This window comes from Gossypium hirsutum, chromosome D03 (assembly GCF_007990345.1).
Source record: "Gossypium hirsutum isolate 1008001.06 chromosome D03, Gossypium_hirsutum_v2.1, whole genome shotgun sequence".
NCBI classification, from domain to species: domain Eukaryota; kingdom Viridiplantae; phylum Streptophyta; class Magnoliopsida; order Malvales; family Malvaceae; genus Gossypium; species Gossypium hirsutum.
Genome location: NC_053439.1, coordinates 46,326,966 through 46,340,234, shown reverse-complemented (window position 1 = coordinate 46,340,234; position 13,269 = coordinate 46,326,966).

The following is a 13,269-nucleotide window of genomic DNA, read 5'->3' as shown; positions in this document are numbered from 1 at the left end:
AAGGGACCGAAATGCATTCCACCCATAACCATTCCATGATTAAGAAACAACTCAAAGTTGAAAACAAATTTTAATTGTCGACATGTTACTGGAAGAAACCAAAGGTTTAGAATATTAGAATTGCTGCTTGAGGTGTGAATATTACTATCCTTAAAGATATTTCACGGATTTGCGTATCTCTCTGGATTCAACAAGCACTTCTGTTAACCATTAAGAAAATAGGAAATAAGGAAAAACATACCAATTAAATACTCAGCTAAAATTGTAGAAAGAAACTTTTGAGAAAACAAAAGTGTTTGAAAGAAAATATGAAGAATAAATTGGTTGAATAATTTTGAAGGCTATCATGCATTGCATTGATAGGAGTTTCAAGGGCTAAATATAGCCAATGTAAGTTTATTGAAATAGCTAAAAATAATTTGAAAATGGTTCAATAATCTAGACTTAAGCTAATAATAGGCTAAATATAGGTGTTACAAGCAGGGGCAAAGCCAGAACAATTTTTAGGGGGTGCCAGATGAAATTTTAATTTTTTTATAGTTTATATCTTTATAATTTTTAAAGGATTAAATCAAATTTTTATAATTTTAGGGGGACAAAGTGCAATTTTACATTTACTAGTTTTAAATTTTTAAAAAATTTTAAGAGCCTAAATAACAATTTTACATTTTAGGGAGGCCGGGGCCTCTGCCAGCGCCCCCTAAATTCGCCTCTGGTTACAAGTTAAAAGTTCATTTTTCTTACACGCTAAAAAATTTAGTAAAAAGTACTTTCAAAAATAGAAAAACTCAAATGTATATGATATTAACTTATTGGTCTCAATGCACAAGTCCATCCTCTCAACTTAATTTCTATTAATTTAATATAGTATAATGACTTACAAACAAAAATTTCGAAGTCGAGTAACATAGGATTTCTGCATTTTTTGAAATACATAAAACTTCCAACACTTACATGGGATCCAAGTTTCTGCCTGTAAAACAGTTCTAGACTTGAGAAAATGTTGATCTTCATGTAATATTTGGATTGAGAAGAAAAGGGCTTAGGAGAAAGTCTTGGCTTATTACTGGTGAAGGAACATAAATAGAGAGAGGTCTCTTGGGTTGGTGTGACTGTCTGTGAGAGTAGGAAGTTGAACAGAGGCTAAACAGTGGCACTGCATGCCATTGTAAGAGAAAAGAAGAAAAAACCTCAGACGGCTGGTAGGAAAATTTCCTGCTTTTATCTTGTTCCTGTTTTGTTTTGATTTGTTTTCCATGAGATGGACCAATACTTGAACTTCGTTTCCTTCGGTAAATTTTAAAATGGGTTAATTGAGCGTGCAAGTATTAATACTCTATTAATAAAGACAAATGTTTACATTAGTTGTTTGATTTATTTAGAATGATGGTTAAAATTTTTATTAGACACTTGTTTGACACGGGTTCAAATTGTATGACTCTTATCTTTTACCCTTGCAAAATATATTTTCATCAGTTTAACCATTTATACTGTGTTTAACCATTTACTTAATCATCAATCATATGTATTTTGTAGACAACTTGAATTTAATGTATTACAAACATTATCTATTTTTAACATGTCAGATTTAAGTTGTTCATATGATAAGAACACTCGTACTTACAATTAGATTTACGTATTTTAAATATACTCTTTGTCATATCTAAACTTATTTTTAGATTCTAAATTACCAACAAGTGATTGGAAAAAAAAAAGTAGAAGTGAACTTCTTCCCTCAAGCATTTGAATCAAATTTGAATGTTGGAGTTATTATTATTGGGAGGGTTTTACCTAAATATCACCTTAAATAAATAACGTTAGTCTCTGAAATAAAATAGAGGACACTTGTAATTATAAAAAAACACCTAAATTAACTATTAAACAAATCGAAAGATCTTAATGATATAAAATTCATACTTAGGATGGGTTTGAATGGGCGATGTGTTTACTTGCAGTTAGTATAAAAATAACGGTGGCGGTGAAATTACATATTATAACGATGTTGTAGTATAAGATAAAAAGTAAATCAAACACATCGCCCACACCATACTGCCTATCCAAACTCAACTTAATTAAAACATTTTAAAGATGAAGAGAATTTTGATTTTTCCTTTCTAAAGCAAAGCGGAGCAACATAGTTTCCCTACCTGCCTCAGCAAACAATAACGGCGTTAGCCTATGCATCGGCATGCGGCACGCTTAATAATGTCAAAGTGACTTCTGGCAAGGTGAAAGTATTTGGAATCTGGTTGTAGTATAAGGATTAGATTAAATTAATCTTTTTATTATTAAGTTACTTAATTAATTTTTATATTATTAAAAAAATTAAATAAGTTTAAATGGTAACAGAGTTAATATTTATTAGATAAAAAAATATCTTTAAAACTATTTCTTTCAATTACAATTCAATTTCAAACGAAAGATTATTTATAAAACCATAAAAACTTTAAAAATAGTAACTCTGTTAAGTAAATGATACTTCTTAAACAATAAATGTTAACTCTATTCTAATTTAATTTTTTTATTCATTTTAATAGTGCAATAACTAAATTAATTCATTTAATAGTATAAGGACTAATTTGATCAAGTTTCTACAACAGCAGGACCACCTCTCAAATATATTCACCCTTTTATTAAAGTGCAAACCACCTTTCAAATTCGAATCTAATCGAGAGTAATTCAAGTTAAATAATAATAAATTTGAGTTCAAAATCCAAAGTGAACTTAATCAAATATTATTTTGTAAATTCAAACACAACTCAAAATACAATCAAATCACTCAAATTTAATTAAATTTATTTATTCCATTTATATAGCATATTTCATATACAACCTTTTATTTGAATAATGTACTTAGAGGGAAAAATACTAAAAAAGCCAAAAAAACTTTAAATTTACCGAAATGGGCCCAGTATTTTATTATTTAATGGAATGGGCCCATTTCCCCTAAATCGCGTCCACGTCAGCGCGAAGTCAGGGGATGTGTCAGCAAATCGCGTCCACGTCAGTGCGCTTTGCTGACGTGGCAACAAAGCGCGGCCTCCAGAATGCGATATGTGTCCACGTCAGCAAAGCGCGCTTACGTGGACGCGATTTGCTGAAACGTGGCGCACCCCTGAGGACGCGATTTCGCCGTCTTTCCCACGTTAGGATTTTTAGGGTTTTCTAGATTTTTGGGGTTTTAGAGAGAAAAGTAACCAAATAAGGGATTAAGGTTTAGGGTTTCGTAATTAAATTAATTAAATTTTATTCAAAATTGGATTACGTTTCATGTTTATGGGTTTTTAAGATAAAATCAAAGCAGGATGATTTATCAAAAGGATTTTTGCAGTCGCACCCACGTGTACGCGTTTTTGCTACAGTAGGTCCTGGAAAAATAATTTCGAGTTGACGTTTCTGAGCAGATAGTATAAAAAACGCTTCAAGCAGGATGCTATATGTGAAGAATTTGTGAAATCGCGCCCTCCTGGACGCGCTTTTGCTATAGTTGATCCTGGAAGAAATAATTTCGAGTTGACGTTTTTGAGCAAATAGTATAAAATCGCTTCTACCAGGATACTTTATGAGAAGAATTTGTGAAATCACGCCCACGTGGACGCGCTTTTGCTACAGTAGGTCTTGAAAAAATTATTTCGAGTTGACGTTTCTGAGCAAATAGTATAAAAAAACGCTTCAAGCAGGATGCTATTTGAGAAGAATTTCTGAAATCGCGCCCTTGTGGACGCGCTTTTGCTACAGTTGGTCCTGAAAGAAATAATTTCGAGTTGACATTTCTGAGCAAATAGTATAAAATAGCTTATAGCAGGATGCTTTTTGAGAAGAATTTGTGAAATCACGCCCACGTGGACGCGCTTTTGCTACAGTAGCATGTTTGGCTGAGGCTATAAATGAGGCAAAAAAATGTTCTCAAAATGCATAAGTCACAGTAGAAATAATTTAGAGAGGCTAAGAAGATTAGAGTTTCAAATATGAGTGAACGTATTAGTGCTGTTATTTACTATGATGGTGAGATTTGCCACACCGAGAATGGTGTTGTTTTTTTTTCGGAGAATACGGTGCGACTAGTTTTTAACCAGAACATAGATTTGACAGAACTTCGTAAAAGAATTAGGCGTAAAATTTTCGGAACGACGCCAATGAAAGTTTTGTCTATTACGTATCGATTTTGTTATTCTGTTGATCTGGTGACATATGACTCGTTCGACATAAAAGGTGCCCGTAACTTGGAGGCAATGGTGCAGACTCATTTTGCTAGTAGAACATCTTATATTGAGTTATATGTACAATTTACATTGCCAAATGTACTTGCGACCAGTGTTCGAGATGTATACATGACCCCTGGCTGACATTCGGTTAGAGGGTTACAAAATATGAAACTGCCTATATTTGGTAACGGTGTCGAATGCACATTCCCTGCAAGACACTCTGTTGGTGGATAGGACATGTACATCGGTCGCTTGATGTTTGATGCTGGAAATACGTACTGGGGAATGGCATCAAGTTCTAGTGGGTGGCAATCTACATCCAATTGGAGACGTTATGAAATGCCCAGAAGAAGGGATGATGTACTCCCTACGACGTCAACCGGTGAGGGGACCCCGTATGCTGCAGATGACTGTGGGTTAGAAGATGACTCCGATGTGGATCCACCTCGAGAGCCCGGGCCCGATGGTGCAGAAGTTGGCTTATTTTTTGAATCGGAGCCTATTCTAACAGAACTTGATGATGCTGAAAGGAGTTCAGATGAAGAAGAAAATCCACGATTCAGAGCATACTCACCTCCAGCCCACATGCATAATGTCGATCTGTCTGCAGATGATGCGTTAGAGTTTTTAGATCTACCACACCGGTTGCGTGATTGTACAAGTTCGGGGGTAGATTCGGGTGAATTTGAAGTTGGTAATCATTTTACCAACAAGGAAAGTTTTATTGGTGTTTTGAAACAACATAGCATCAAAAACGGTGTTAACTATCACGTGGTTAAATGTAAATCTGATAAGTTTGAGGCGAAGTGTGCGGTGCAAGATGGCACATGTTCATGGAAAATTTACGCCTCGTTAAGTAAAAGGACAGGGTTGTGGGAGATTAAAAAGTACAAAGGTCCACATACATGTGCTGCAGGTACAGTATTGACGGTTTTTAAATAATAATTTTATTATATAATTTTGTATTATTTAATGTACTCCGTTTATAGGTGTTTCACAAGATCATCTCAAGATAGATTCAGCTATGTTAGCTAGCTTGATACTTCCCACAGTAAAAGCAGATCCCATGACTTCAGTGCCGGTGTTAATTGCCAATATCCGTAGCCAAATGGGGTACACGCCCTCTTACCGCAAGGCTTGGATAGCTAAGCAAAAGGCATTGGAAAAGATTCATAGTGGGTGGGACGCCTCATATAATGAAATATGGCAGTGGTGTCAAGTGGTAGAAAGATACGTCCTAGGTGCCATCACAGATCTTGAAACGGAACATGCGTACTACAACGGCCGATTGCTACGTGGATGCCAAGTGTTCAAATGCCTGGTTTGGACCTTTAAGCAATACCGAGACACATTTCCATACTGCAAGTCATTGGTACAAATTATCGGTACCTTTATGTTTGGTAGGTATACTCATTGGCTATTGCTTGCAGTGGCACAGGATGACGGCGGGAGAATTCTTCCAATTGCATTTGCAATAACACCGGGGAAGTCGTCTGATGACTGGGATTTCTTCATCTCTAGGTTAAGGACGCATGTGTGCCCCCAACCTGATATCTGTGTTATTTCAGATTGGGACACCGGTATACTAGCTGCATTTGATCGACAGGGAAGCTTATGGCAGCGCACACACCATCGATATTGCCTAAGACAAGTTGCTTCCAACTACTACAGGCAATATCCATCTAAGAGCGAACGACAACAAGTGACCAACATGGGTATTTAGTCTATATTTGTGTTATTTCATTTGTCAATTTGAATTAGTTTTATTGGTAGAAGTGATATGTAATATTCGGTATGTAATATTCGTTTGTCAATCTCCGTCTGGATCCGATGAGCTATGTGGACGAAGTGTACAAATTAGAAAACATGTACAGCGTCTGGAGACACGTTTTCCCACCGGTCCAAGATGAACATAAGTGGGTGCCCGTATCTCTTGCTCCTTTTAAGCTGTTACCGGATAGAGAATTACGTTGTAAACCAAAGGGTCGACCTTGCTCGACTAGAATACGTAACAATATGGATATCCGAGAAACAGCCAGTCAATAGAAGTTGTGCGGATGGTGTAGGAATCCAGGCCATACAAGTCGATCATGCCCTAATCGGAATAGTTGAATGTAATTGTAAATAAATTATATTTTTTTAATTATTTATTGATAATTGTATTAATTTTTAGTAAAATTATCAAATTATATCAAATTATTAATTGTTAGTACCAGTCAAAACATTTTTTCAAATCTAACATTATGTGAATGTAAAAATATTAACTTATAATTGTATTAATAGTTAGTAGAATTATCAAATTATATTTAACTTAAGGGTTAGGGTTTTAAAATTAAGGTTTTAGGGTTTAGGGTTTTAGAGTTAAGAGTTTAGGGTTTTTAAGTTAATGATTAGGGTTTTTAAGTTAAGGGTTTGGGGTTTTTTAATTTAATGGTTTAAGGTTTGTTAAGTTTAAGGTTAGGGTTTTTAGGGTTTAAGGTTTTTAAGTTAAAAGTTTAGAGTTTTTAGGTTTAGGGTTTAGTGTTTATAGTTTAGAGTTTTTAGGGTTTAGGGTTTAGTGTTTTTAAGTTAAGGGTTTATGATTTTTAGGTTAAGGGTTTGAGTTTTTTAAGTTTAGGGTTTAAGGTTTTTAGGTTTAGGGTTTATTGTTTTTAAGTTTAGGGTTTAAGATTTTTAGGTTAATGGTTTAGGGTTAGGGTTTTTAGCTTAAGGGTTTATGGTTTTTAGGTTTATGATTTAGCGTTTTTAATTTAAGGGTTAGAGTTTTTAAGTTAAGGGTTAGGATTAGGGTTAGGGTTTTTAGTTTAGGGGTTTAAGGTTTGTCAATTAAATTATGCATTTAATTATAAATTATAAATTTATAAATTTATAATTTATAATTAAATACATATTTTTAATAAATTAGTTTAGGGTTTTTAAGTAATAACTCAAAAAAATTTCTATTTTATTACATCAAATAATATCAAAATATTCAAAATATTTGTACAAATAAATTTAAATACAAAAATCAATATCCGTGCCCGCCGAATTCAGTGCCACATGGCGGCTATCGACGGTTACGCGCTGGATTCCTCCTTTGTCCAGATTTCGGCGGCGGTTGTGGTTCCTCCGATGGAGATTCTGGTTCTTCCGGTAAGGCATCTGGTTGTCGAAGTTGGGACGATGATCCACCTTGAAAGAATAGTGAATGTGGAGGTGTTTGCATCACCAACGGCAACGGTGTTTGAAACCCAAATGGTGGTGGGGATTGGTAAAAAGAAGAGCTCCCCGAAGGCCCCTCTTGCGATCCCTCGTGCGCCGCTGGCCTATACATTGGCGGTCCACTCTGCGTAACAGGAAATGGAGCTAAACCGGGCAATTGGCTCCAACCTGCCATAGGACTCGAAAAATTATACATATAAGGGTTAGGATACATAAAAGGGCTAGGAAACGCACTTGGCATCATCTGAAATGGCGGTTGCGTGGGTATCATCGGTTGAACTGCTGGGTCGGGTGACTGTGTCGGTGCTCTCGTTGGGCATGGTGATTGCATGGCCGCTGATGATGGGCCGGGTGAATGTTTGGGCCTCGTTGAGGGGCCAGCGTCGTCTTGTCGTCTTAGATTTAGAGGCCCGTGCCTTTCCCTTTAGACACGAATTTGCCGCTGCCTCTCCTTTGGCGTCAGTAAATATGGCTTGCCATGGATCCTAAACCATGGCATGTATTTCGGCATGCATGCTAACTCTGGAACGATGATTGGTTCCCAATTAGGTATATATTCATACTGATCTTTCGACATTTCCATGCACTCGGACCAGTATCTCGGCCAATCCGTATTCAATTACCGAATGTCGACTTTGTGTTGATCGTCAAACACCTCAGGTTCCACAGGAATCGGTTGTCTACATCCAAACTTTCGTAGCACTCTGTTTGACTAGTGCGGCTCCACGGTCGCGTAGTTGATCAACGCGACTTTCACGTGCCAAGCGTTTCGATTTTGTAAGAACTCATCCAGAATTACTGCCCAAATTGCCGGATCTTCGTATGGTGTCCATTGAAACTATATGAACATTATAGAAATATTAGTTATATACATAATACTAAATACTAAATACTAATTACCAATCGACTAGCGAATGATGGAAATATCAATTTTATTTAATACTTACATGTGGTTCCGACTATTGGTCTAATAAAAGCTGTATATCTTCAAGTTCGGTAGGTAATCGAGCATGACTTGCCGGATGGTTCCACCTAATTAAATAAACTTTTAGAATACTTTTATTTTTAAATATCTACATAATAATTGTAAAATATAATATAAAATTTACCTCGTTATGAGTGGGAATGTATATGGGTGGTCCACTCGAGGACGTAGAAATGGAAAACGAAACCGTGCTCATGACTGCAGTAGTGACAGGCAACCTCTGATTTTTGCTCTCCTCGGTCGCGTCGCCCCGCACATCTCCCGATATAATGTGGCCAAGACGGCAGACCCCAAATCAATTTATCGGCTGCTCTAAAATCAACGAGTTTCAGTAGCCATCTTAGATGTACGCGGCTCCGTGACAAGTCTAGCATCAGATAACCTCTAATTGACTGAAGACTGTATGCCCGAGCATATCAGATTCTTTCTATTTCGATTGAATCTTCATCCGGATCCGGGAATTTGTCTCGCAACCAACCCATCTCGATCTTACCTCTGTCCATTTTGATGCGGTCGTTGAAAGCACCAAAAATATCCTATCCTTAATAAATAATGAAAAAAGAATAGTAAAAGGGAAGTAGGGTCAAATCCTCAGAGACTGGATTTGTACAATATCTTGTTACGTGGAATCCCAGGTAGAGTCTTGCCCAAGACAACCTACGTTCCTGAAAAAAAATAGAAAATAACATAATTAAAGGTTTGGATCTGGAAACGAAAAAAAATGAAAACAAAATTAAGAATATTGAATAGAAAATTTGAGAAATTAAAAATAGAGTTGAGTGAAAGGAAATTCTTATGGGAGATTCCAGCCTCCAGTTGTCTCGTTCCGCATTGGGTTCAATCCTCGGCTTTTAGATGATCCTTCCCAAACCGAATAAGCCAGTTACAGTGGAAGAGGACGCCTACGACCACCAGCTCCAAGGATTTAGACTTACGATTTAATGGAACCTGACTCTAGCCAACAATCGCTTCTGTGAGATCGTCTTATGCTAGATCAACACTTCTCAATGGCGAATCCCACGCCATTTTGTCTCTTGGGCTCGCCAACCTCTGACGCAGTAAGCTAACGAACCGACTGTGCAACCTTCCCAAAACATACAAAGCGGCCGCCTTTGCATACGTTGAAAAGCTTACTTCTTAAGTGGCATGGACGGAAGCGTCAGCCCCATAGTGCGGAGAAACTATGAATACTCAGCGAGGAGGCTAAGTACGGATTCTAAGCCTCAAGAATCCTTTTTGGGGAATATCGACAACCTTCGGCTAGATGGGTTTAGTGGCTCATGGTTGTGGTAGAAAAGAAAATAAATAAATAAAAATAAAGATTTTATTAAAAAGAAATATGAGAAGAACAAAAGTCTAAACTTTTGGGGAAAGAGTGTTTACAGAAAAATATAAGATGGGATCCTTTTTAGTTACTTCACTCCCTATTTATAGTGCTAGGGGAGATAGTCAAATCCTACTTAAATTCCTAAAAGATAAATACATTTAATTGAAGATAAATAAAGATAAAATAAAATCCTAAAAATAATCCTTAATAATTATCTCAATATTAATTACTCTAATATAATTAAAATAGAGTTTAATAGAATAAAATCTCTTCTTTTTGCATTTCAACCATTGTGTCCTCCATGCTTGCACTTTTGGCATCAACTTTTCCTTGTGTCGCACATTGGCCCATTTTATCTCTAAATTCATGCTTTTTGCTCTTAATTTTACTTTTGCCTCAAATTTAGTTCCTATGAGATAAAAGATCATAAATAGCTCAAATTAGCAGGATCATACTCAGAATAAATACATAATTAATACATAAAAATACGTTATTCTAGAGTGTTATCACATTTTCTCCGGAATAGCGCCCAAAAGCTCGTAGCACACCGCTGGCTAATCGCTAGATTGGGCAGACCTGGTGACTGGGTACCCGTCCACCGGCAATCCCAATTGCAGGCTGACGTCTTCCAAAGTGTCAGTGCACTCTCCACATGGAAGATGGAATGTGTTCGTCTCAGGTCTCCACCTCTCGATCAACGCACTGATTAGTTTCGGGTCCACCTTGCATCCCCGGCCTACCGTCGCCACGTGCCAAAAATCCGCTTCCCGCAGGTAGTTCTCCACCAACGGTGATGGAGGAGCATGCATATTCCGGATATTGCATTCCAATACCCGATCTACAAACTTTTATAACAAATAATAAATTAATAATTATCTAAAAATGCATAAATAAAAAAATCTTAAATAATATTTAAAAATTAAATTTAACACTTACCATCTTCATTTGTTCCACGGATATGTGGTGCTTATCAAGACGAGTCAATTCTCCGGCCATTACTGAAATCGTACAAATTTTTTCGGTTTAAAAAATAGGGATTTAAGAGAAATTTTTTTCGGTTTAAAAAAATCAAATTTTTTAAAATTATTTAAAAATAGAGATTTAAGAGAAATTTAAAAGGAAATTGAGATTAAATATGAATTTGAGAGAAATTTGGAAGGAAATTGAGAGGAAATTGAGAGAAAATTTGAGAAAGGATTTGTTTGTGAAAAAAAATAGGAGGGGGTATTTATAGGGTTTAATTTTTTTGACCGTTTGGGGGGGCAACGGTCAAATTTTTGACCGTTGCACTGTTCACGCGCGGTCTAAATCGCGTCCTTAGGGACGCGCCACGTCATCAAATCGAGTCCACGTCAGCGCCCTATGCTGACGTGGCAACAAATCGCGCTTTCAAGGCCGCGCTTTGTTGCCACGTCAGCAAAGCGCGCTGACGTGAACGCGATTTGCTGACACATCCCTGACTTCGCGCTGACTTGGACGTGATTTAGGGGAAAGGGGCCCGTTCCGGTAAATAATAAAATACCGGACCTATTTCGGTAAATTTAAAAAAATTGACTTTTTTTAGTATTTTGCCCGTACTTAGACACTTTTTTTTTCTAAAACAATAATTTTTTTATCATACACAATTTTCTTTTCTATATATTTTAAATAGGTTAAGCTAGAGTTAGCCTTAAAAGTGGACTGTGGTTTAATTTTTTAAATATAAAATTAATTGCATTTTAATTTTGAAAAAAATTATAATTCATTTTTAGTTGTCTTACAGCTTTTTTTTAGTATATAAATTTGACAGGACAAAATTTGGAAGTGTCATACTAGCTTATAAACCTTAGGTTACAACCCAAAACTAACAAGTTGGAGTTTAAAGAAAGATCAAACCCATTAGGGATTTAAACACTTAGTTTGCGTAGCCATTAGTGAGCCACTTAATAGAACAAATACCTTTCAAGATCTGTCAACTTTGCCAAGAAAGACCAACAAATTAACCACTAAGCAGATGAGGTAGGGCAGCATAGCAGACATACAACCACTGCCTATGCATCAAGCAGTTTTCCGAATGTTAGGTACAAATATCCAGGTTGAACCCCTGGTACTGGAATTCCTTTGTACTCTCTGCATCTTTATCACCTAAAGCTATTTTGCTTTATTATATTTACCCTCTTATTTATAATTATTGTTTAATACGAGCATGGAAAGGGTGAAACCTTTTGTGTTGGATATTCGACTATAATTTGGGTTTCATCTCAAAGGAATTCATCTTCAAAGTTTTGAACATAAGTGATTAATTTTAATTTTGTAAATATTTTTTGGACAAATTACATTAATAGTTATTTAACTATGATTTCCTTTTTCTCTTTTGGTCACCAAGCTAGCTAACATAAAATTAGGAACACAAAAAATCTAAGATAGTTGAGTGAACAAAAAAAATATACTAATAGATAAGTGCTTATTTTATAACTTTTCATAATTGAGGTTGAAAAAAAACAAAAAATCAGAATTAGTGACTACTAATGTAGTTTACCGTAATTCTTTTTCCTATGGATTAAATGATCTATTTTAATTAGAATTCTTTTTTAATATTTAACATGTATTTTTTTAACCATATGATTCTTTATTTATGATTGGTTGAATGTGATTTAATTGGTACTCGCAATGTCACTTCAATTGTATGGCAAAATGCTGCAATTTGATTTATTGAATAATATCAAAATGATTAAAGTCTCATTTGATACATTAAAAAATTAAATATCAAAAATTAAGTATTTAAATTTTAAACACTAAATTTAAGTTATAAAATCTATTTGATATATTATACAAATTATAATTAATTTTTTTGATAAATATAAATTTAAATTATGAAAATTTTAATTCTACATTTTATCTTTAATTTGTAAACATTTTGCCTTATTCTTAACAAAATCAAAATTTAAATGTAAAGTCTTTACAGGATAATAAAATTGAATTAATTGAAAATATTCTCCTTGCTTTTATCTACTAATACCCAGTTTGGATACGTGACACCATGAGAAGCTATTTGAGAAGCATCTGTGGATGGTCCCTCACGTCACATCGTCCAACTAGACGTCAAGTGACCGGCTGCTTAGACGGCTCACCTTCCTCCAAACTTATCCAGTGTCGAGCCACCCACTTTTAACAAGAACACCCTTTTCTCCAATAAAGGGCCGCATAGGGACCACTAAGGCCTACCAACCTCATACCTCCTCAGCAAAGAGATATTAATCATACAGAGCAACAATGCCAACTGGCCGACCACATGTTTATCACATTCGAAGTTTGTCGGCAACTAGACTCTATCGAATAAGGGATATCATTCCCCTATAAATACCCCATGGCACAATGGGAAAGGGGTTTCTCCTTCCTTTTCGATAACCCTAGCAACATACTAAGTCATCAACCATCTTCTGCTCTCATATTTCGACTCTGCGGCTAGCTCAAGTGAATCGGCATCTTTGTATCCACTGTAATATCCTCCCGTTGTTCATACCCAATATAAACATCCATTAATCAATTTTCACATTTTTTTTAGAAAGAAT